At 35.4% G+C, this 23,438-nt stretch overlaps 1 protein-coding gene and 1 pseudogene across 3 annotated transcripts in view; one reads left to right on the forward strand and one right to left on the reverse strand.

The window, feature by feature from the left end:
• Nucleotides 1-23,438, reverse strand: part of PKN2 (protein kinase N2) — a 158,265-nt gene that overhangs the window by 96,464 nt on the left and 38,363 nt on the right. The gene's annotated exons all lie outside the window — the stretch shown is intronic.
• Nucleotides 5,951-8,732, forward strand: LOC143650928 (ras-related protein Rap-1A pseudogene; annotated as a pseudogene).

Here is a 23,438-nt window from a genome sequence, read left to right on the forward strand (position 1 = left end):
ACATTCTGGGAATAATTCCACATGAAAACTCTGGGAAAGATTACCATATTATACTTAGAACATCCTCTGCCACATATGAATTCACATATGAATTCACATATGAATCAATTTGCATTAAAGTAAAATAGTGCTATGACTGAAAAGACCATATTATTTTTACCTACTAAATGGACAAAAAATGTTCCAACTGTAATTTTGGCCAGAGGCCAGTGATAAGATAAGAAAAAAGACTTCATAAAAAGTAAGTTGAAAACATGTAAAACAAAAATCCTACACTTTGTTGTACAATTCTATATTTGTTTTTCTTTTAATTCTAGTAACATATACACAACAAAATTTCCCACTTTAACCACTTTAAATACATGATTCAATGGTGTTCATTACATTCATAATGTTGTGTTACCATCACCATCATCCATTACCAAAACTCTTCCATCATTTCAAACAGAAACTTTGTACCAATTTAAGCATTAACTCTCCATTCCTCATCCCCACCCCTAGTAACCTAAATTCTAATTTCTGGCTGAATTTGCATATTCTAATTACTTCACCTAAGTAAGATAGTACAGTATTTGTCCTTTTGTGTCTGGCTCATTTCATTAAACATGACGTCTTCAAGGTTCATCCATGTTGTAGCATATATCAGGACTTCATTCTTTTTTAGGACTATCGAGGCAGTAATTTTTAAGTTGAACTAACAAATGTAAAGGCTCTATGCTGGTAACAGTCCCCCTTTTCTTAGAAAGCTTATAAATAGCAGGAGCTTTAAATCAACTTACAGGAAAGAGAAAGTTCTTAATGCTAAGAAAGTGTCATAACAAAAGAATGTCAGATAGTCTAGGTAATAAGGAAAGGTTTCTTCTTTATTCCCTTCATTATTCCATAGCAGTGTGTATACTCTGACATACTCTTATATACATAGAGTTTTATTTCAAATTATGTTTAAAATATGAATAAAAAATACTAAAAACAGACTAATATATTAATCATATCTGGACAGAAAAACTAAGATTTATTTTCTTCTTCAAAGTTTTCCATATTTATTCAATATTTTAGCAAGGAATATGTACTGCCTCTCTATTAGGGAAAGGGAGAAAAAGGTATTATTTAAAAGAAACCAAAACTTTTACTTTATTTCAATTTTGACAAATATAAAAGCTTAGTATTTTGTACTACAGTATATTTGCTATTTAACTATGCTATTTTTAGTGAACACAATTCTACTGCAAGGGATGAGACTACATATTCCACTCTATTTAGACCACATTATTTGCCAGCTAAGTATTTCAAATACACAAATGTGTTATAGTATGTATTTAATAAACACAATTATTTTTATTTCATAAAATAATGAAATTTCTGATCTTTAGACTAAAATATAAATTAACATTTTCACTTTACTATACTTCAAAAAACTCAAAGAAAAATTAAGTAAAATACTAAAATAAGAACAAGACCAGATTCAAAGAACAAAATGAAGAAAAACGTCTGTCACTTGTGACCTCTCCTCATTTAGGGAGAGGAGAGGATGTTTACTCCTCATTGGCAAAGTTCCCAGAGAAGAAGGAAAAAAGCTGTTTCTCTACATTTCAGAAATAGAAAACAGTATGACCTGCTAAATGCCAAGAAATGTTAGAGTACCTTTAAAAACCCACCAGGTACAATGAACCATATATTGTTTTAGATAGAAGGAATTTCAAAGATCATTTAGTCTAACTCCTTTGATTTTAGTTTTGAGGAAAACAGGTTCAAAGCAGCTAAGCAACTTGCCTAAGGTCACAAAGAAAAGTCAGTGACATGGTTGGGTTGAAAATACTAGTTCTCCTGACTCCTAGTTTGGTGTTCTTTACCCATACCGCCTTTTTTAGAAGAGTTCTTTGGAGCACCTATTTCCCCTTGCCCTGATTGCTTTACATTAATCAACAGAATTACATTCCTAAAGCCAGGAACAATGACAGAACACGTTTCCTCTTCCTCTTCCTCTCTTATGTCACTCTAATTCAAGCCTGTGTCTTGGAGACAAGTACTCTCTGCCAGAAAGCAAGAAAGGAGTTCTAATGGTAATCTTCTATCACTAGCTATGCAGTCCAAGCATGTTATCCAATCTCTCTGTGACTGTCTGCTCATCTGCAAAACTGTTTGGCATTCCTATCTTTTAGTTTAAAAAAAAAATTCATTAATTCAAAACATGTACTGAATGTTAGACATGATCCCTTTTTATTTCAGGTTTCCAATATATTAAGAAAGACATGCAAAATATCTTTCTTTATAAATAAAACCGCCTACATAATAGGCATCCTTTCATTGTCCTTATAAGAAAACTTATTTTGTCAGATGCAACAAAGTGTACCGATAAAATTCTCATTTCACCAGACTCTTTTGCAACTAGAAGTAGTCATAGAACAATTCTTATCAAAGTGAATGAAGCAAGCTCAGGATTTGGGGGGAAGCTTCTACTTCTCCCTTTCTTTTTGCCAGGAATTCAGACCCAATGCCTGAAGATACAGCAGCTATCTTGTGACAATAAAGATCAAGTCCCTGATTAGTTTACTGAACTGCTACACAAATCCTAGACTGATTACCTTTGGATTTCTCTTTTTAAAAATTTTTTAAAAATCCTCATTTGAGTAAATCAGATCATATAGGGTCTCATAAGCCAATATAAAGATTTTGGTTTTTACTCTGAATGAAATGGAGTCAAAACCAGGTCTCTTCAGGCAAAGACATAACAAGTCTAAACTGCAGTATTAAGAATAAATTTGAGGGGAACAAGGAAAACAGTTATGAGGTTACAATGAATTCTTAGAAAATGATCACAAATGAATCCTGCCTCCCCACAGAATTGACTTTTTTTCACAGAATGTGGTGGATGTCACATATTGATAATGTTCAAGGAGTTTCATGTGCATGTGTCAAGAGGACTCAGCTTCTGTTTCCACTCTTGAAAAACCTACTGCTATATAAGGAAGTCTAGGCTATTCTACTAGAGAGGAAGGCCCTCGAGGATGAGAGAGACCATGCTGAAAAAAGCCAAAGCACCCAGCTGTTCTAGTCATCCCAGCTGAGGTGTCAGACATGCAAGGCCACAGTAGACATTCTAGTCCAGTTTAGAGCTTAGCCACCAGCTAGCTGAATGCAGCTGCAATAGTAAGCCCAGGCAAGACCAGCAGACAAACTACTCAGTATACCCACAGAATCCTGAGAAATAATAAATCATTGTTAGTGGTCCCTTTAAGTACAGTTATTATTAATTACTTTTATTGACTCTCAATGAATAAAAGTAAAACAAACTAACTTGAGAGATAGGGATGTTGTAACATTATCATTATGTAGAAAAATACATTTTTCCTTTCCTTTCCTGCTTAATCCCTCCCTCTCCCACCCCAAGCAAATTTAAGGACATAGGTAGAGACAACAATCCTCCATTAAAAAAAAAAAAAACATAAAGGTGCTCGCTATTTTAAGATGATTTGTTTTCTTAAAAATTACCTTACTTTCCTTCCCACTGGAACTGTCCTTCTTATATGTCATTAGATTGTGTAGGTCCTTTCAATCAAGGATCTACTATCCCTGCTATATGCTGCATATGGGCCACAGTATCCAACCCTTAGATTCAACGATTAATCTGTGGGTCGGCATGTGACTGGAGAAGGACTATTAAGACTCCTCTTTCAGGGACTGATAGAGATGCCATACTCCAGTGAACAACAGTTGCAAAGACCATTAGAGTCTGAAACTACTGGGAGGGGAGGAAGACCTTTTATCTTTTGTATCATAATGCACCAGAAAACAAAGCTAACCGCCCCACCCCCCCCAAAAAACACAAAAGATGAGAATTAAAGAGAAAAGATCACTTGAGAACACAGCTTGAACATTAAAACCCAACAATGCTTCGAAGTAAACATACCCCTTTACCCTTAACTTTTTAGAGTCCCGGTGCCAACCGATTACTTTTTTGCTTCAGCCAGTTTGACTTGTACTTTTCCTATCACAAAGCAAAGAATCTCAACTAGTGTATCTAGTTCCCTGCTTTGAAACTTTAAATTTTATCTTTGTAATTTAGTAAGATAACTGCACTACAGAGCTACATGTTTTTGTTCCAATATTCAGACTGATATTTCTTATAAGTGCTTGTACACTCTAAATAACCTTGTTTTATACCATAAAACTACAACTAATGAGTCAGGTTTCCATGTTGTTCCACAGAGTGACACTAGTAAATTCTGGTTTTATTTTATGTAGTCTTTTTTTCTTAGAGAAATGGCTGATCGTAGAACTGGAACGATACTACAACTGACTGCAGGAAATATACAAAATGACTGTACAAGATCTTCTCGTTTCAAAAAGTAAGGACGTGCTCAAAAGAAATCCCAAACACTCCACTCTGATGAAGATATGTCAAAGGGGCACAGGAGCCACAAGAAAAAGCTCCCAGAGGCCAAAAATGGAACAATTTAAGAAATAAAAGAATAATAAGAAACAATAGTATTGCATTATAACATGGTATTGAATTATAAAATAAATATCCATGAGTCACTGGTGACATAATAGATAGTTAAGTAAATAAATTAGGGAGAAGAGACAAATTTCCCACTTAAAAGATTCTGAAATAATTTAGAACATAACTCCCTACTCCTAAAGTATGGGCTGGGCACAGTGACATCCTTCCAAACAGTACAAAATGGAAGGCAGGACAGGGAAAGAGTAAATCTACACTCAGGAGAAAACCGGTAAATACTACTTAAATAAGATGATCAATGTTGACATTGAAAATGATAAATCAAGTTGATATTATATCCTTGATAAGATGTGATAAAAATTAAACTTTGCCTCTAAGTCCAATCATTAAAGGACTCTGAAAGGAGGAAAGAGGGAGGCGGAACTTCAGGATTTGAGGAATACACAGCTTCTCCAGACTGTGTGCGGTGCCAGGGGAGATTGAGTAAGGAGTCTGGACTTTTCACCTGGCAGCAGGAGCGGCCTGGGCAGTGTAGCATTAGCATGCACCTTGAGGCAGTGTGTTCCACCTCTACCAGTGTTGTACCTGCAGAGAAGAAGTGGAATGTCCAAAATGTTCTCCACCTGGCAGCAGCAAGAGGACAGAATAGAGCTCCCCTCGCCTCTAATAAGCAGAGACTGATTAGGGAATCATGTCCACTGCCCTGTACCTAAAAGTAGCACTGGACCTAGGACAGTGTTTCCTACTTCAGTACTGCATTCTAGAGATGTAGCAGAAAATCTGCACTCCCACCCTACAAAAGAAAGCACACAAGAGTGACATTCTCCTCTTCAACCTTAGTGGTGCTTGAGGAGACACAGTAGGGAGTATGATCTTGTCTCCATATTTGGCAGTAGAAGATGTGCAGTGCTCCTGTCCCTAGCCGAGTGGTATCAGCTGATAACGAGGGGGAATTTTTAGGCATTTGACACCCACCAGGCAACAGCAGGTGATCTGAAGTGGTACAACCCTCTTTCAATGGTATTTTGTCAATGAAGACCAACTGTGGAGTCTAGAATTACACCCCCACCCCACAATGGCAAGCAACTAATAAGAGATTGCGGGGAAGATCTTGGAGAGGAGGAAGACGGAGAAAAGTTTCTTTACATCTTCATGAGAAATCATGGGCATAATGCTTAGAAATCCACATATGAAAATGACCAAAATTAATAAGTAAAAAATTTTAAGAAATGAACTACACTGTGAAACCCAGATTTTCAGAATACCCTTTAGGTTATACAAATTAAGCAGACCAGAATCACAGTGCAAAGGCCCTGAAAACTTGATTAGGATTGAAACTACAATCCACAAAAGTAGGTCCAGTTCTGTGTGCTTAACCTAAAACAAGGTGCCTGCCTACTAAAATATGCCTGCTAAAACAGAAGAATTAAATAGAATATAGAGTTTAACAGCATAATACCAATTCCCAAAATGTCCAGAATATAATCGAAAATGATTCAGATTGAGAAGCAAGAAAATTGCATTTTAACTGACAAAAGACAATTAATAGATGCCAAAAAAGATGGTGAAATTGACAAGGATTTTAAAGACCTCAATAAAAATGCTTAAACAGCAATTATGAATAGAAAACCTTAGGAAATAATAGAAGATGTAAAAAAGGAACAAAGAAATAATAGAACTAAGAAATATAAAAACTAACATTTTAAAACTCACTGGAGGGGCTCAATAGAAGGTTGGAAATGACAAGAGGAAAGAATTATTAAACTTAAAGACAAATCAATAGAAGTTCCTCTATCTGAACCATAGAAAGAAAATAGAATGAAAAAAAAATGAAAAGACCTCAAAGATCTGTAGTACATAACAAAGATCTAATATTTGTGTATGGGACCCACAGAAGGAGAAGAGATGTAGTGTGTGGCTGAAAAACAATTTTTTTAATGGCAGCAAACTTCTAAAATCTGATGAAAGGCATAAATCTACAGATTCAAGAAGATGAGTGAACTACAAATAGGACAACAGAAAGAAAAGCAAATAAAGCCAAGACACTTCAAATCAAACTTCTGAAAACTACAAAGAAGACATTTTTTGAAAACAGCTAGAGAGAGATGATGAATTGCTCAGCAGAATAATAAAAACCAGAACAAAGTACCACACAATTTAACTGCTTAAAGAAAAGAACACCAAATTTTATACCCAATGAAAATATCCATCAGCAATAAAGGGGAAATAAAAACATTCTCAGACAAAGAAAAAGTAGAATTTGTTGCCAGTAGTCATAACCCTAAATAATGGCTCAAGTTAAATTGTGTGGTACTTTGTTCTGGTTTTTATTATTCTGCTGAGCAACTCATCATTTCTCTCTAGCTGTTTTCAAAAGATGTTTTCTTTGTAGTTTTCAGAAGTTTGATTTGAAATGTCTTGGCTTTATTTGCTTTTCTTTCTGTTGTCCTATTTGTAGTTCACTCATCTTCTTGAATCTGTAGATTTATGCCTTTCATCAGATTTTAGAAGTTTGCTGCCATTAAAAAAATTGTTTTTCAGCCACACACTACATCTCTTCTCCTTCTGTGGGTCCCATACACAAATATTAGATCTTTGTTATGTACTACAGATCTTTGAGGTCTTTTCATTTTTTTTTTCATTCTATTTTCTTTCTATGGTTCAGATAGAGGAACTTCTATTGATTTGTCTTTAAGTTTAATAATTCTTTCCTCTTGTCATTTCCAACCTTCTATTGAGCCCCTCCAGTGAGTTTTAAAATGTTAGTTTTTAAAAATAAAAACATTAGTTTTTATTAGTTAGTTTTTAGAAATAAAAACATTCTCAGACAAAGAGAAAGTAGAATTTGTTGCCAGTAGTCATAACCCTAAATAATGGCTCAAGGAAATTCTCCAAACCAAAAGAAAATGGTAACAGAAAGAAAGAAGAAAGAAATGTAATAGATTGATATTCTCCTCTATTATGATTGATTTTTAAAATCATGATTGGCAGGTGAAGATAAAACTTTATCATCTGACCTGTTACTCAATGTATATGAAGGAAATAATTATGAAAATTATATTTTTTTAAATGGGGGGAGGATAAAGGGGCCTAAACAGAAGGAAGGTTTCTACATTTCACACAGTGGTAAAATGTTCAGACCAACAGTCTATATACAATACTGTATACATATTGTATTGTATACAATACACATGTATATTGTAAACCCTAGAACCACCACCAAAAAAAGGGAAAAAAACTGGAGATATACTCAAAAATAGTAAACAAATCAAAATGCAATTAGAAAAAAATGTTCAAACAACCTTTAGGAAGGTAAGAAAGGGAAGAAAAGGAGGAATAAACAGAAAGAACAAAACAAAAACAAATAATAGCAAACCTCTGTGAATAACAGAAAGACAAGAAAATATCCAAACATTTGGAAATCAAATGCATACTTTTAAATAACCCACCGTTTAAAGAGAAAGCATCCAAGGAAATTCATAATATTCAGAACTGCATATGTTGTATATTCTGAATACATAGAAGTGAAAATATAAGTATTAAAATGTATGAGGTGTAGCTAAAGCAGTATTGAGAGGGAAATTTATAGCATTAAAATGTTTACATTACAAAAGAGGAAAAAAGAGCTGCAGCAGGTTCCATGGCTGAGAAGAGGGAGAAAGAAGAGGAGGAGATTGTCAGTACTTAAATAGACCACACAGTGCATGAGCACAAGCTAATGGTCTTTGATTCAGGAGGCAGGGGTAAGTCTGCTTTGACAGTTCAATTTGTTCAGGGAATTTTTGTGGAAAACCATGATCCAACGATAAAAGATTCCTACAGAAAGCAAGCTGAAGTGGACTGCCAACAGTGTATGCTCGAAATTCTGGATACCACAGGGACAAAGCAATTCACAGCAATGAGAAATTTGCATGTAAAGAATGGCCAAGGGTTTACAGCAGCATTTTCTATCATAGCTCAGTCTTTAATGACTTACGGGACCTGAAGGAGCAGATTATATGGGCTAAGAATACAGATGTTCCACTGATTTTGGATGGCAATAAATGGGACCTGGAAGCTGAGTGAGTAGTTGGTAAAGAACAGGGTCAGAATTCAGCAAGACAGTGGTATAACTGCATCTTTTTAGAATCTTCTGCAAAGTCAAAGATCAATGTTAATGAGATATTTTATGATCTGGTCAGACAGATAGAAAAACACCAGTAGGAAAGAAGCAGCCTAAAAAGAAATCATGTCTGCTGCTCGAGACCCACAGTAAGCAGCAGCTCTGAGCCAGATTACAAGAATGAAGAACTGTTGCCTAAATGGAAAGTGCCAGCATTGCAAACTCCAAAAAATAAATCTGAAGAGGCTCCTCCTGTTTTATATATTATGTTGTTCTAGTTTGCTAGCTGTTAGAATGCAATATATCAGAAACAGAATGGCTTTCAAAAAGGGGAATTTAATAAGTTGCTAGTTTACAGTCCTAAGGCCAAGAAAAATGTCCCAATTAAAACAAGTCTACAGAAGTGTCCAATCTAGGGCATCCAGGGAAAGATACCTTGGTTTAAGAAGGCTGATGAAGTTCAGAGTTTATCTCTCAAGTGGAATGGCACATGATGCACACAGTCAGAGTTCCTCTCTCATCTGGAAAGGCACATGATGAATATGGTCAGGATTCCTCTCTCATCTGGAAGGGCACATGGCAAACATGGCGTCATCTGCTACCTTCTTCTCCTGGTTTCCTGTTTCATGAAGCTCCCCGGGAGGCATTTTCCTTCTTCATCTCCAAAGGTCGCCAGCTGATGGACTCTACTTCATGGTACTATAGCATTCTCTGCTCTCTCAGAATCTCTCTCATTTTCCAAAATGTTTCCTCTTTTATAGGACTCGAGAAACTTATCAAGACCCACCCAAAAGGGTGGAGACACGCCTCTACCTAATCCAGTTTAACAACCACTCTTGATTAAATCATATCTCCAGGGAGATGATCTAATTACAGTTTCAAACATACAATACAGAATAGGGATCAGAAGAAACGGATGCCCCTACAAAATGGGTTTAGGACTAAAACATGGCTTTTCGAGGGTACATACATCATTCCAAACTAGCACATATGTATAGAATTCAGATATTCAGATCTTATATTGGCTTGCAAAAGTTCCCTTGAGAAAAAAATTGCCCTGTGTATATCTCTTGGAAAATAAGACAGGAGTATTTCTCCTTTGCAATAACAGTTATTACAGATGTGAAAATAAATACACTTGACTCTAATATGATTATTGTTCTAGTTTGCTAGCTGTCGGAATGCAACACACCAGAGATGGATTGGCTTTCAATAAAAGGGGATTTATTTTGTTAGTTCTTCAGAGGAAAGGCAGCTAACTTTCCATGGAAATTCTTTCTTACGTGGAAGGCACAGGATGATCTCTGCTGGTCTTCCCTCCAGGCCCCTGGGTTCCAACAACTTTCCCCGGGGTGACTTCTTTCTGCATCTCCAAAGGCCTGGGCTGAGCTGCAAGTCCTGAGATGAGGAATGCTGAGCTGCTTGGCTGTGCTACGTTATACTCTCTCATTTGAGCACCAGCCAATTAAGTCAAACGTCACTCACTGCAGCAGACACGCCTCCTAGCCGATTGCAGATGTAATTAGCAACAGATGAGGTTCATGTACCATTGGTTATGTCCGCAGCAACAGACCTAGGTATGCTCACCTGGCCAAGTTGACAACTGAATCTAACTAACACAATTATATAAAAGAAAACTGATGAATTTGAAATGCTAGATAATGCTACTATAACAAATTATTTCATATTGACCTTTTTTATTATGATTCTTCCCTGTCAAGCACTAAAAAGTTGAACCACTATACTTTATATCTATGATCTAGATCATGAAATTTCCCTTCAACTCATTGCAATAGGTAACTTTTTTTAATCATTGACTTCATTTTATATTTAAAACATTATAAAATATTCTGTCATTATATTCTAATTAAAACTGTGCTTAATGCTTTGGAAAAATGGGTCTTTTTAAGGAAAAAACTGGGATAACTGATTTCTATAGCTTTCAAAGCTAAAATATATAATATACTAAACCAACGCTATCTAATATTTCTTCTTGTGTTTTATAGGCCTATTAAATAACAGCTTTTAAGAATGATTAAATTTCAGTATATCTTCATTTGGTTTGTGTGTTTTTGTTATTGTTTCTAGATTGAAGACCTTTACTTTATAGTGACGAGACAGTTTTAAATGTGACAGGTCAAACTTTTCTGCCTGGTATCTGAAGAATATTCAGCTTTAAGCCCTACAAAGTAACCAGCGACTTCCCTAGAAACAAACAGAGCTCAGGCTTTTTGTTCGGATATATTTATTCTTACTATACAGTAAAATATATCAGATTATATAGAATAGTTTTGTATATCCTCTCTTGGTCTTAAAGATTATATCTTATTGCATGAAAACATCCCACTGTGTATTGTTATTACACGTAGAAAGATAAATTTAATACTGTATCAGGGTCTAATTTATACTATTTCAAATCTGCCACAGCTTATAGTTTCATCAAGGGAATCCTGTTGCCATAAGCCCACCAATGAAATGTTATTTGAAACATTTCAAACATGCTTTAAAACAGATTAAAAGATTTGAGAGAGGTGAGTCAAAGTTGAAAAGCATAAAAGGAATGTGTCTGTTACTTTTGCTTCAACATATGAAGGAGTATAGTAGTAGTATGGAAAAGATTACTAGGTTAAAAAATTTAGCTGGCTTTAGTGGTGCTTTTCTTTTCCTTCCCAGTTCCTTCCATTTTTCAAAAGATGGGGCTTAAGTAGGACATGGACCTACGGTGGTACTACCTATAAATTCTCCATTGAAAAAGGTAAAGCATACAGTTTGTTAGTCATTTAAGTACTGGAGAAGGAAAAGAACCAAGCTTAGGAAACGCTGTGCCTTGTCCCTGAAAACTAAGGAAGAGATCAGTCCCACTAAGTCTAAATCACTGCTCAAGGATCTAAATATTGTTCTGTTGTGAGTGTGAAGTATTCATCCATCTTGCTGAGATTTTCCAGGAGTGTGGTAAGCCTATCAATTACTAAATTGAAATTCAAAAATCAGATTTCAAATGTTAGTTCTAACCACCACGTGAAAAATATTCGGAAATTGTATTCTTTGAACTTTCTAATAAAACTTAGTTAACTGCGGGTAGCAAGGGTAGTTCTGTGGTAGAATTCTCATCGGTCATGCAGAGAAAGGGGTTTAATTTCCAGCCCGCGCACTTCCCAAACAAGCAAGCAAGCAAACAAACACAAATACAACAAATGGTGCTGCAAAAAGGGGTTACTCACATGGAAAAAGAATGAGAATCGCGATCCCTGCCACACAGCATACAAAAAAAAAAAAAAAAAAAAACTTAGTTACCTACAAATATTCCACACCAAAGCAAGGTGCTAGCAACAGAGTGGTAGGTGGGATGTTATATTTCATGCATGATTGTTATGTAATGTACAACTGCTCTAATAAAGAAAAAAAATTTTACCTAACAATGAGAAAAAAAAAGAGGAAAGGTCACCAATCAATAATCTAAACTTCCACCCCAAGAAATCAGAAAAAGAGAGGAAAATAAACCCAAAGCATACAGAAGGAAATAATAATAAAAAAAGGAATCAATGAAATTGAAATAGTAAAATCAATGAAATAAAAGGGGGAGGGATAAAGAACAAGAAGCACTTGTGAAGGTCAGAAACCAGGGATAGAAACTCACTAAAAGACTCAGAATTAATCATGGGCTTATATTATAAAATGTCTTCCCTTTGCCCACAATTTACTACAACATTAACAGGGCTCCTATGCAATAAGAAGGGATTAGAGATTAAAAAAACAAACAAACTACAGGCTCAGACCCTATTTAAGAAGGATCTTTAGGGAAACTAAAGACAATCAACAAGAGAGACAAAACAAAGGACACCAGAGGGTATTTTAGCCTCTGACTCCGAGGGCTACAGCAAATAGTAAAGATAGCTTTATACCTAGCCAAGTAAACAAAATCTCACACTAAAGATCTATTAATTTCAGTACATTTTATTTAATATATCATGTCTTTCAATAAAAATTACAGGGCATACTAAAGGGCAAAAAAACATGGCCTGAAGAGACAGGGCAACATTAGAGCCAGACTTAGACAATGCAGAGATGTTGAAATAATAAAACCCTGACAAAAACCATAGATTTAAAAATAACTATGATCAATATAGTAAGTGCTCTAGGGGATTAGATGGAAAACATGCAAGAAGAGAGGAGCAATAAAAGCAGAGAGATGAACACTCTAAGAGAGTAAAAGAGAAATCCAAGAAATCAAAAACACTTTTTCAGAAATAAAGAATGCCTTTGATGAGCTCACCAGTAGATGGGACACAACCACAAGGAAAGAATCGTGAGCTTGAAAATATGTCAACAGAAACTTCCCAAACTGAAAACTGAAGAGAGAAAAAAAAGGAACAAAATAGAGAAGAACTACTGGACAACCACAAAAGGCATGGCATATGAGTAATGGGAATACCAGAAGGATAAAGAGAGAGAGGAGAACAGAAATGTTTGAAATAATAATGGCTGAGAATTTCCAAAACTTTTGGCAGTCCTGCCAAACTACAGATCCAGATCTAGGAAGCTCAGAGAACACCAAGCAGAATAAATACACAAAAAATCCACACCTAGGCATATCATATTCAAACTGCTGAAAATCAAAGACAAAGAGAAAATCTTTAAATGGGCTGGGGGGTGGAGGCAACTTACATACAGAAAAAACAAGGATAAAAATTATGCCCAACTTAATTCAGAAACACTGCAAGGAAGAAAGAAACAGAGTGAAATATCTAAAGCATTGAAAGGAAAAGAGCACCAACCTAGATTTCAATATCCAGGAAAATTATTCTTGACAGTGAAGGAGAAACAGAGACTTCTTCAGAGAAACAAAAACTGAAAAAACCTGTTACTATATACCTGCCTTGCAAGAAATGTTAAAGAAATTCTTCAGAGAGAAAGAAGATAACATAGGCTAGACACCAGATCTACAAGAAATTGAGAGCTTTTGAAAAGGTAAAATAAAATCTCTTATTTTCACTGATCTAAGAGATAACAATTAATTAAAAAAAATAATAGTAACAACAGAGTGGATGATTACTGCTAATGGATAAATGAAATATATCACAGCAATGATCTAAAGGACAAGAGAGAAGAATTGAGAATGCTCTGTTATAAGGTATCCATGCTACATATGAAGCAGTATAATGTCATTTGGAAGTGAACTCTGATTAGTAGTAAATGTATACTGTAAACTCTAGAGCAACTACTAAAAAAAACTTAAAAAAAATAAAAAATAGTTGCAAATATGGTAAATATTAATTACATTCTATCTTTAAATGTGAATGGTCTAAATACACTTAATTAAAAGACAAATATCAGAGTGGTTTAAAAAATAAGAACCAAGTATATATGTTGTCAGAGGAACTCACTTTATATATAAAGACAAAGCTAAATTAAAAGGGATCAAGAAGGATAAAATGCTAATACTAAAGGATGTTGGAATAGATACATTAATTTCACACAAAGCAGATTTTTGGGCAAGGAAAGATATCAGAGATTAAGAAGGGCATTACATAATGATCAAGGGGGCTCTAAAAGAAGATACAACAATCCTGAACATGTATGCAATTACCCTCAAACCAAAACCAGGCAATGGCATTTCAAGGAAAGGAAAATTACAAGTCAACTTCTATCATGAACGTAGACTCAAAGCTACTCAATATAAAACTAGCAAATTGAATTCAACGTTTCATAAAGATAGTTGTATGTCAAAACTGAGTGGAGTTTATTCCAGGCATGTAAAGCTGATTCAACATTCAAAAACCAATTAATGTAATTCATCACATCAGCAAGCTAAGGAAGAAAAATCATATGATCATATTAATATTAAATATTAGAGCTAAATAATGAAACTCTTAGAAGAAAATGGGGAAATCTTCAGGACCTTGTATTAAGTAATTAATTCTTAGATATGAAACCAAAGCACAAACAACAAGAGAAAAAAAACCAGATAAATAGGATTTTGTACAAATAAAAAATTTTGTACATCAAAAGACGTCAGTTGTGAAAACCTTGTGTCTGAAGCTCCTTTTATCTACCTTGTCAACAGATGAGTAGAACATATGGAATAAAAATAAATAATAGGGGACTTCTGGGTCAAGATGGCGGCTTAACAACGTGCACATTTTAGTTTGTACTCCAGAACAACTACTAAATAACCAGAAACAGTACAGAACAGCTCCCGGAGCCACGATAGTGACCAGACACACAGCGTACCCCAGTCTGGACCAGCTGAACCGGCTGAGAGCAACCCCCAGAACTGTGAGTTCCCAAAGCTGTGGTGGCCAACGCACCCCCCCCCCCACAGGCCGCTTCCCAGAGGGGAAAGGAAAGGACTTTACCAGCAGCAGCAGGGACTGGGCACAATCAAACACCAACTGTGGAACTAATTAACAAATTCAGACTACTAAAAATAGGCCCCAGCTTAGGTGAACTTGATCAAAGCGGAGGTTGCCCATTTTTGCCCCGGTGCCAAGGGGGCAGGACTGACAGAAAAGTGGGGGGGGGGGGGGGGAAGAAGGAAACAGAGGTTTTTGTGGCTGTGTATCTACAAAGGCTTGACTGCCTCTGTATACAGCAGCAGGACTTTTCAGGCTGCAAGTGCCCCAGGCATAATACGCAGAAGTGAGCTCTTTGGGGGGCTTATCTGGAGTTTGTGCCTTCCCCAGGGGAGGGGTGAAGCCCCACCCAGGTGGAATCCCTCCATCAAGGAATTCAGACACCAGGGCTTGGTAATTTGAAGCCATTAAAACCAGCCTACAACCTCTCCTCTGTCTCCACCACGCCCCCAGAGTCTGCCAAAGTTAAAGGTACTGCATCATCTTACACTGGTGGGACCTGCAGTCAGACAAGCATCACATACTGGGCAGGAAAAGAAAAACAGAGTCCAGAGACTTCACAGGAAAGTCTTTCAACCTGCTGCGTCTCACCCTCAGGGAAAACCGATGCAGGTGACTCCTCCTGATAGGAGGCCAGTTTGGTCTGGGAAAATCTGGCTGTGGTCTATAATATCTAAGTAGACCCTCCTAAGTGTGTGTGGGGGAAAGGCACCACACAAGCAGGGCAAGAAACAAGAACTGAAAAATTCTCCTCTGTTAAACAAAACTTAAGCTAAAGGTCCAGATAAAACTGAACGGAATGTCAAAGAACAGACAGACAACAAATTCATCTAGCAAGAAAACCCTAGGTAAGAGAAGTGAAAGCAATCTCCAGAATAAACTAATTAAGGTAATTAAATGCCTAGATGTCAGCAAAAAATAACAAATCACACTAGGAAAACTGAAGATAGGGCCCAGTCAAAGGAACAAACCAACAATTCAAATGACATACAGGAGCTGAAACAATTAATTCAGAATGTACGAACAGACATGGAAAACCTCATCAAAAACCAAATCAATGAATTGAGGGAGGATATAAAGAAGACAAGGAAAGAACAAAAAGAAACTGAGAGTCTGAAAAAACAAATCACAGAACTTATGGGAATGAAAGACACAGTAGAAGAAATGAAAAAAACAATGGAAACCTACAATGGTAGATTTCGAGAGACAGAACATAGGATTTCTGAATTGGAGGACGGAACATCTGAAATCCGACAAGAAACAAACTATAGGAAATAAATGGAAAAATATGAGCAGGGACTCAGGGAATTGAAAGACAATATGAAGTGCATGAATATACGTGCTGTGGGTGTCCCAGAAGGAGAAGAGAAGGGAAAAGGAGGAGAAAAACTAATGGAGGAAATTATCACTGAAAATCTCCCAACTCTTATGAAAGACTTAAAATTACAGATCCAAGAAGTGCAGCATACCCCAAAGAGAAGAGATTCAAATAGACATACTCCAAGACATTTAATAATCAGAATGTCAGAGGTCAAAGAGAAAGAGAGGATCTTGAAAGCAGCAAGAGAAAAGCAATCCATCACTTACAAGGGAAGCCCAATAAGACTATACGCAGATCTCTCAGCAGAAACCATGGAGGCAAAGAAGACAGTGGGATAATATATTTAAATTATTCAAAGAGAAAAACTGCCAACCAAGAATTCTATATCCAGCAAAATTGTCCTTCAAAAATGAGGGAGAAATTAAAACATTTTCAGACAAAAACTCACTGAGAGAATTTGTGACCAAGAGACCAGCTCTGCAAGAAATACTAAAGGGAACACTAGAGACAGATACAAAGACAGGAGAGAGATGTGTGGAGAAGAGTGTAGAAAGGAAGACTATGAGTAAAGGTAAAAAGAAGGAAAATTAGATATGACATACAAAATCTAGAAGGCAAAATAGTAGAAGAAAGTACTACCCATGCAATAATAACACTGAATGTTAATGGATTAAACTCTCCAATCAAAAGACATAGTCTGGCAGAACGGATTAAAAAACAGGACCCATCTATATGATGTCTCTACTCAAAGGACACGAGGCCAAGGACACAAATGGACATTTACACACCAATGTTTATAGCAGCATTATTAACAATTACCAAGGGATGGAAACAGACAAAATGTCCATCAACAGACGGTTGGCTAAACAAACTGTGACATTTACATAAGATGGAATATTATGCAGCTGTAAGACAGAATAAAGTTATAAAGTATGTAACAACATGGATGGACCTTAAGGACATTATGCTGAGTGTGATTAGCCAGAGACAAAAGGACAAATACTGTATGGTCTCACTGATATGAACTGACATTAGTGAATAAACTTGGAATATTTCCTTGGTAACAGAGACCATCAAGAGATAGAAATAGGGTAAGATATTGGGTAACTGGAGCTGAAGGGATACAGATTGTGCAACAGGATTGAATACAAAAACCTAGAAATGGGCAGCACAATATTACCTAACTGTAATACAATTATGTTAAAACACTGAAAGAAGCTGCATATGAGAATGATAGAGGGAGGAGGGCTGGGGCATAAATGAAATCACAAAGAAAGACGATAAAGATTGAGATGGTGTAATCTAGGAATGCCTAGAGTGTATAATGATAGTGACTAAATGTACAAATTAAAAAAATGTTTTTGCATGAGGAAGAACAAAAGAATGTCATTACTGCAGTGTGCTGAAAATAGATGGTACTAAATTTTTAAAATTTCAACTAATGTGTGAGACTAAAGCAAAAAATGTTTATTTGGTACAAATCTATACTTTGACTAGTGCATCTCCTAATATAACTTATGTAGATAGTTGATTGAACACCTTAAGTACATGGAACTTACTATAGGACCCGAGATTTTGTTGGTTTGTCCAGGTGATGCCCTGATGAATCCCAGAGTGATTTGATCAGTGAGTGCAAAAGTATTTGCAAAGTCCCCTTCGGGGAATGGTGACAGAAATCGTAGAATGAGCTGAGATTCAGCATCAAGGAACTGATAAAAACTCTAGAATGAGCTGAGACCCAGCATCAAGGGATTGAGGAAACCTTCTCGACCAAAAGGGGGAAGAGTGAAATGAGACAAAGTGTCAATGGCTGAGAGATTCCAAAGAGAGTTGAGAGGTTATCCTGGAGGTTATTCTTATGCATTAAGTAGATGTCACCCTGTTATCCAAGATGTAATGGAGAGGCTGGAGGGAACTGCCTGAAAATGTAGAGCAGTGTTCCAGTAGCCATGTTTCTTGATGATGATTGAATAATGATATAGCTTTCACAATGTGACTGTGTGACTGTGAAAACCTTGTGTCTGATGCTCCTTTTATCTACGTTGTCAACAGATGAGTAGAAAATATGGAATAAAAATAAATAATGGGAACAAATGTTAAAATAAAAAAAATTTAAAAATAAATAAATAAATAAATAAATAATAGGGGGAACAAATGTTAAAATAAACTTATTTTGAAATGCCAGTGATCAATGAAAGGGAGGGGTAAGGGGTATGGTATGTATAAATTTTTTTTCTGTTTTTGTTTTATTTCTTTTTCTGAATAAATGCAAATGTTCCAAGAAATGATCATGATGATGAATATGCAACTATGTGATGATATTGTGAGTTACTGATTATATATGTAGAAAGAATGCTCAAAATAGGAATGTTTGTGTTTGTTTGGTATTTAAAAAAATAAAATAAAATAAAAAAAAAAGACATCAAGATGTGAAACAACCTACAGAATGTGGAAAAATAGTTGGAAATCATATCCAATAAAGGTTTAATATCCAGAATACATAAGGAGCTCTTACAATTCAAAAACAAAAAGACAACTCAATTAAGTAATGGTCAAAGAACTTGAAACAGTTCTCTAAAGAAGATATACAAATGGCCAAGACATGAAAAGCACTAATTACAAATCAAAACTTCAGTGAAATACCACTTTTCTTACTAAGATGGCTGTCACTAAAAACAGAAAACAACAAGTGTTAGCAAGGGTGTGGAGAAATTGGAACTCTCATGCACTGCTAATGGGAATCTACACTGATGTAGTCATTGCAGAAAGCAGTCTGGTGGGTCCTCAAAAGTTAAGTATAGAATTATGCAATTTCATTCTTAGGTATACCCTAAATAACTCAAAGCAGGGACTCATATACTTTTATACCAATGTTCATAGTAGCATTATTCAAAATATCCAAAAGATGGAAACAACCCATCTACGGATGGATGAACAAAATGTGTTATTCAGCCACAAAAATGAGTATGAACAAAATGTTTTATTCAGCCACAAAAATGAGTAAAGTTCTGATACATGCAAATCATGGACGAGCAAAACCAGAAAACAGTATGCTAAGTGAAATTAGTTAATAGAAAACGACAAATATTATATGATTTCACTTATATGAAATGTCTAGTATGGGGAGATTCATGAAAATAGACAGTAGAGTGGCAGTTATCAGGGTCTGGTGGGGAAGAGATTGTGGGGTTACTGGTTAATGGGTGAAGGGTTTGTGTTATGAGTGATGAAGAGGTTTTAATAATGAAGGGAGTGACAGTAGCAAAACATTGTAAAAATAATGTCAATGAATAGCACATTTAAAAATAGTTGAAATAGCAAATTTCATTATTTTTATATATAGATAACCACAATAAAAAAAAATCTATATACAAATGCTCACACTAGCTTTATTCGTATTGTTTATTTGTACAACCCAAATGTCCTTCAATGGATAAACAGATAAACAAATTGGTACATCCATAAAATTGAATACTACTCAGCAATAAAAAAATACCTAACTACTGAAAAATTCAGCAGTTTGCATGAATCTTAAAGGGCATTAAGGGGAGTGAAAAAAGCCAATGTGGAAAGATTATATGCTATATGATTCCATTTATATAAATTCTCATAAGGATATAATACAGTGATAGGGAACAGATCGTGGTTGGCAAGTGTTAAAATTGGGAGGATTCTATATACTGATTACGTTGGTGATTAAAACCGTAAGATGGCCTCCCTGATCCTCACCTCCTGGCACTATATCCTTGTATATATCATCTCCTCTCCTTGAATGTGTGTGAACTGTGACCTACTTCAAACCAATAAAATATGAGAAAGATGATGAGGTATCATTCCTGTAATTATATTGTTGTATAAGACTGTGTGCTAGCCAATTTGCACCAAAATTCTCCCTTTTTTGCTGGTTTTGAACAAGCAGCACATTGGTTTCCTACAGCCACAAGGAAACAAATGTTGCCAACAACCTGTGTGAGTTTGGTAGCAGACCTTTGCCCAGTTGAGCTGTTAGATGAGAACCCAGCCCTCGCTGATCTTGGCTGAAGACTTGCAAAGCATCCAACTAAGTAGTGTCTGGACTCCTGACCTGCAAAATCTATGGAATAACAAATGTATGCTGCTTTAAGCAACAAAATTTTGGGTAATTTGTTATGCTTAAAATTAACACAGATATGACTAAATTTTGCAATACTATCTATGCATGTAAATCTGATGACATCTGAATAGGGTCTTTAGCTTAATTGTATCACACTAATTTCAATTTCTTGATTTTGATATTATGTTTATATAAGATGTTATCACCAGAGAAAGCTGTATAAAGGGTACATGGGAACTCTCTGTACTATTTTTGCAACATTTTGTAGGTTGTAAATAATTTCCAGATAATAAAGTATTCTCAAATATATTTATGTGCATATGTGTATCTGCATATTTATATATTATATAAAACAAACATGAATTAGAATGACAACTTCATTCATAAGAAAATCCCTTGAAAGATTGTTTAGTCACTTTTTAAAATGAAGCACAACATTGTAAACACAATTAACAGCACTGAAATTTAAATCTGAACATGATTAAAAGGGAAAATATTAGATTGTATATATATAGTAACATAATAAAATTTTAAAAAATTCATAGAACTACATTACACAACCAGTGAACCCTAAATTAACCAGGGACTGTAATTAATAGTACAATTATAAAAACATGTTATAGTGTGGTGCAATGGTGGCTTAGTGGCAGAATTCTTGCCTGCCATGCCAGAGACCTGGGTTCAATTCCCAGTGCCTGCCACACAAACAAACAAAAAAAAACATGGTATCATCAATTGTAACAAATGTTCCACACCCAAGGTGTTGGTGGTAGGGTGGTGTATGGGAATCCTGGATTTTATGCATGATTGTTTTGTAAACCCAAAACTTCTCTAATAAAGAAAAAAAAAGTTATACACAAAGTCTATGGGGTCTATTATCAGTTTTCTAGGAGCAAGTTAACCAGAAGTGACAAACCAAAAAATGGGTACACCGGCAAAATAACTGAAAAGCAGGGACTTGAATAGATATTTATATACTAATGTTCATAACAGCATTATTTTTATTCACAACAGCCAAAACGTGGAATCAACTCAAGTGTCCATCAACAGATGAATGGATAAATAAATGTGGTATAGTCATACAATAGAGTATTATTTGGCACAAACAAGAACAAAGTTCTGATACATACTATAACAGAGATGAATCTTGAAGACATTATGCTGAGTGAAAGAAGCTAGATACAAAAGGACAATTAAATATTGTATGATTCCACTTTTATGAAATATTTAGAATAAGCAAATTCATATGGCCTACCAACGACTCTACGATCATCTGATCACCATTCCAGCAATCAATTCCAACAATTTTTCCTTGGCATTGGTTCTTAAACATTTTTTGTGTTGGTATGAGGAACAGAAAGGGGTGGGTTACAAGTTTACGTGAGACCCTAATGAAAGCAATGGACCCTCTGAAAATTCACATGTGCACAACAGCACACAGATACACACACACACAGTGATAGGAAGTTGCAGAGATTTCACAAATCCGAGGCCCATCTAAGCACCCTGGGTTCAGAAGCCCTGTAGGCTTAGCCTTTTACCCACCTTCTAGCTATTCATGCAAAAAGAATTTTTGGGAAAATATGCCATATTTACATTAAGGTATACAATAAGACCTTGAGATTAATTAACTTTCTAGAATAACTCCTTATATAAAATCAACCATGTTAAAAAAGAAAATACCTTAAAATCATATTAAGCAGAACTCTCAAAACAAACTGATCTTACTAAGCACTTAGATTCTATTTGCTCTCACAACTTTGAAGGTGAAGAAGGCCCCATCCTGAACTTTCCAAGAGATAAAACATGCAAGCCCTTTTTTGTGCCTACAATTCTAACATAAGAAATAATGATAATTAGTTCTATACATCTATTACCGACCAATATACTTTAACTAAAAGCACTAAAAAAAAAAAAAATTAAAGACTACTTACTTACATTTTTCTTTCAACTTGCACTTTTTAAATGTGAGCTAAAAGTTATTTCCCCAAGCTCAGAAGTTCTCAATGGGGGCTGTGCCATGTTCTACGGGCATTCTGGAAGTATGTGGAAATTCTGGTGAGAGGATGGCAACAAGATAGAGACAGAGACAGCCAGAAAGGTAAGCAGAAGAGATTCAAGCAGAGAAAGACTGTGAAACAGAAAGCTAAAAACTCTTAAAAAATAATGAAACCTATAAGTATATCAGGGTAATTAAGAACAAAGGTTCTGGTTTCCAGTTCAAATCTGGGCTCTATCATTTACTGTGTGAAATTGAGCACATCACATAATTTCTCAAAAATCTCAGTTTCTTTGCTCTTTAAATGCAATTAATGTCATTTACTCAAAGGATTACTAACATGATTAAATTAGTAAGATATAAAAATAATTAAGACAGTATATATCTGTGGATAAGATCACAGAGCACTTATTACAGGACTTACTCAATTAACAAGAAAGTTAACACTGTTACCATTATTACTAAATATAACCAAAAAATTAGGGAACGGATAGTATGATAAAATGAAGAAAAGATCAGTTTAAAACTATTTTTTATGTATCATGCTTAATTTAGAGATCTAATATTAAAAAACTTCCAAAGGTGCTAAAGAGTTAGATATTTTTAAAAATAACTTTATAGTATTTTAAAAATATAGACAAACCAGTATACACAAAATAGAAAATATAGCTTATCTACTTCAAGCATGGCAATAGTATTTTTTGCTTACATCAACAGGACCAAAGACAAAAAATTACACAGTAAAAGCCCAGAAATGTTTTTGCTGCTTATCTGAAAGTATAAAATAAAAAACACCAAACTAAGATTATAGACATAGGTAGGTGAGTGGGTAGATGGAAGGAAAGAAGGAAAATCATAAAGGAGGGAGGAGGGGAAGAAAGGAGGGAAGAGAGGGTCAAAGGGAGGAAAGGGGAAAGACAGATTACAGCAGTCCAAGAAATCCATCAGACATGACCTTAAACCAAGTGATAAAAATTAACTTCGCAGATAGTACTACATATGTAGTCTGAGAAACACAAGAATATTTCTATGGTATTGCTGCCCAAAATGACTTACCTGAATTTAATCATAAAGAAACATCAAATTGAGGGACATTCTACAAAAAACAGCA

Source organism: Tamandua tetradactyla, chromosome 11 (assembly GCF_023851605.1).
Source record: "Tamandua tetradactyla isolate mTamTet1 chromosome 11, mTamTet1.pri, whole genome shotgun sequence".
In the NCBI taxonomy this organism is placed as follows: Eukaryota; Metazoa; Chordata; class Mammalia; order Pilosa; family Myrmecophagidae; genus Tamandua; species Tamandua tetradactyla.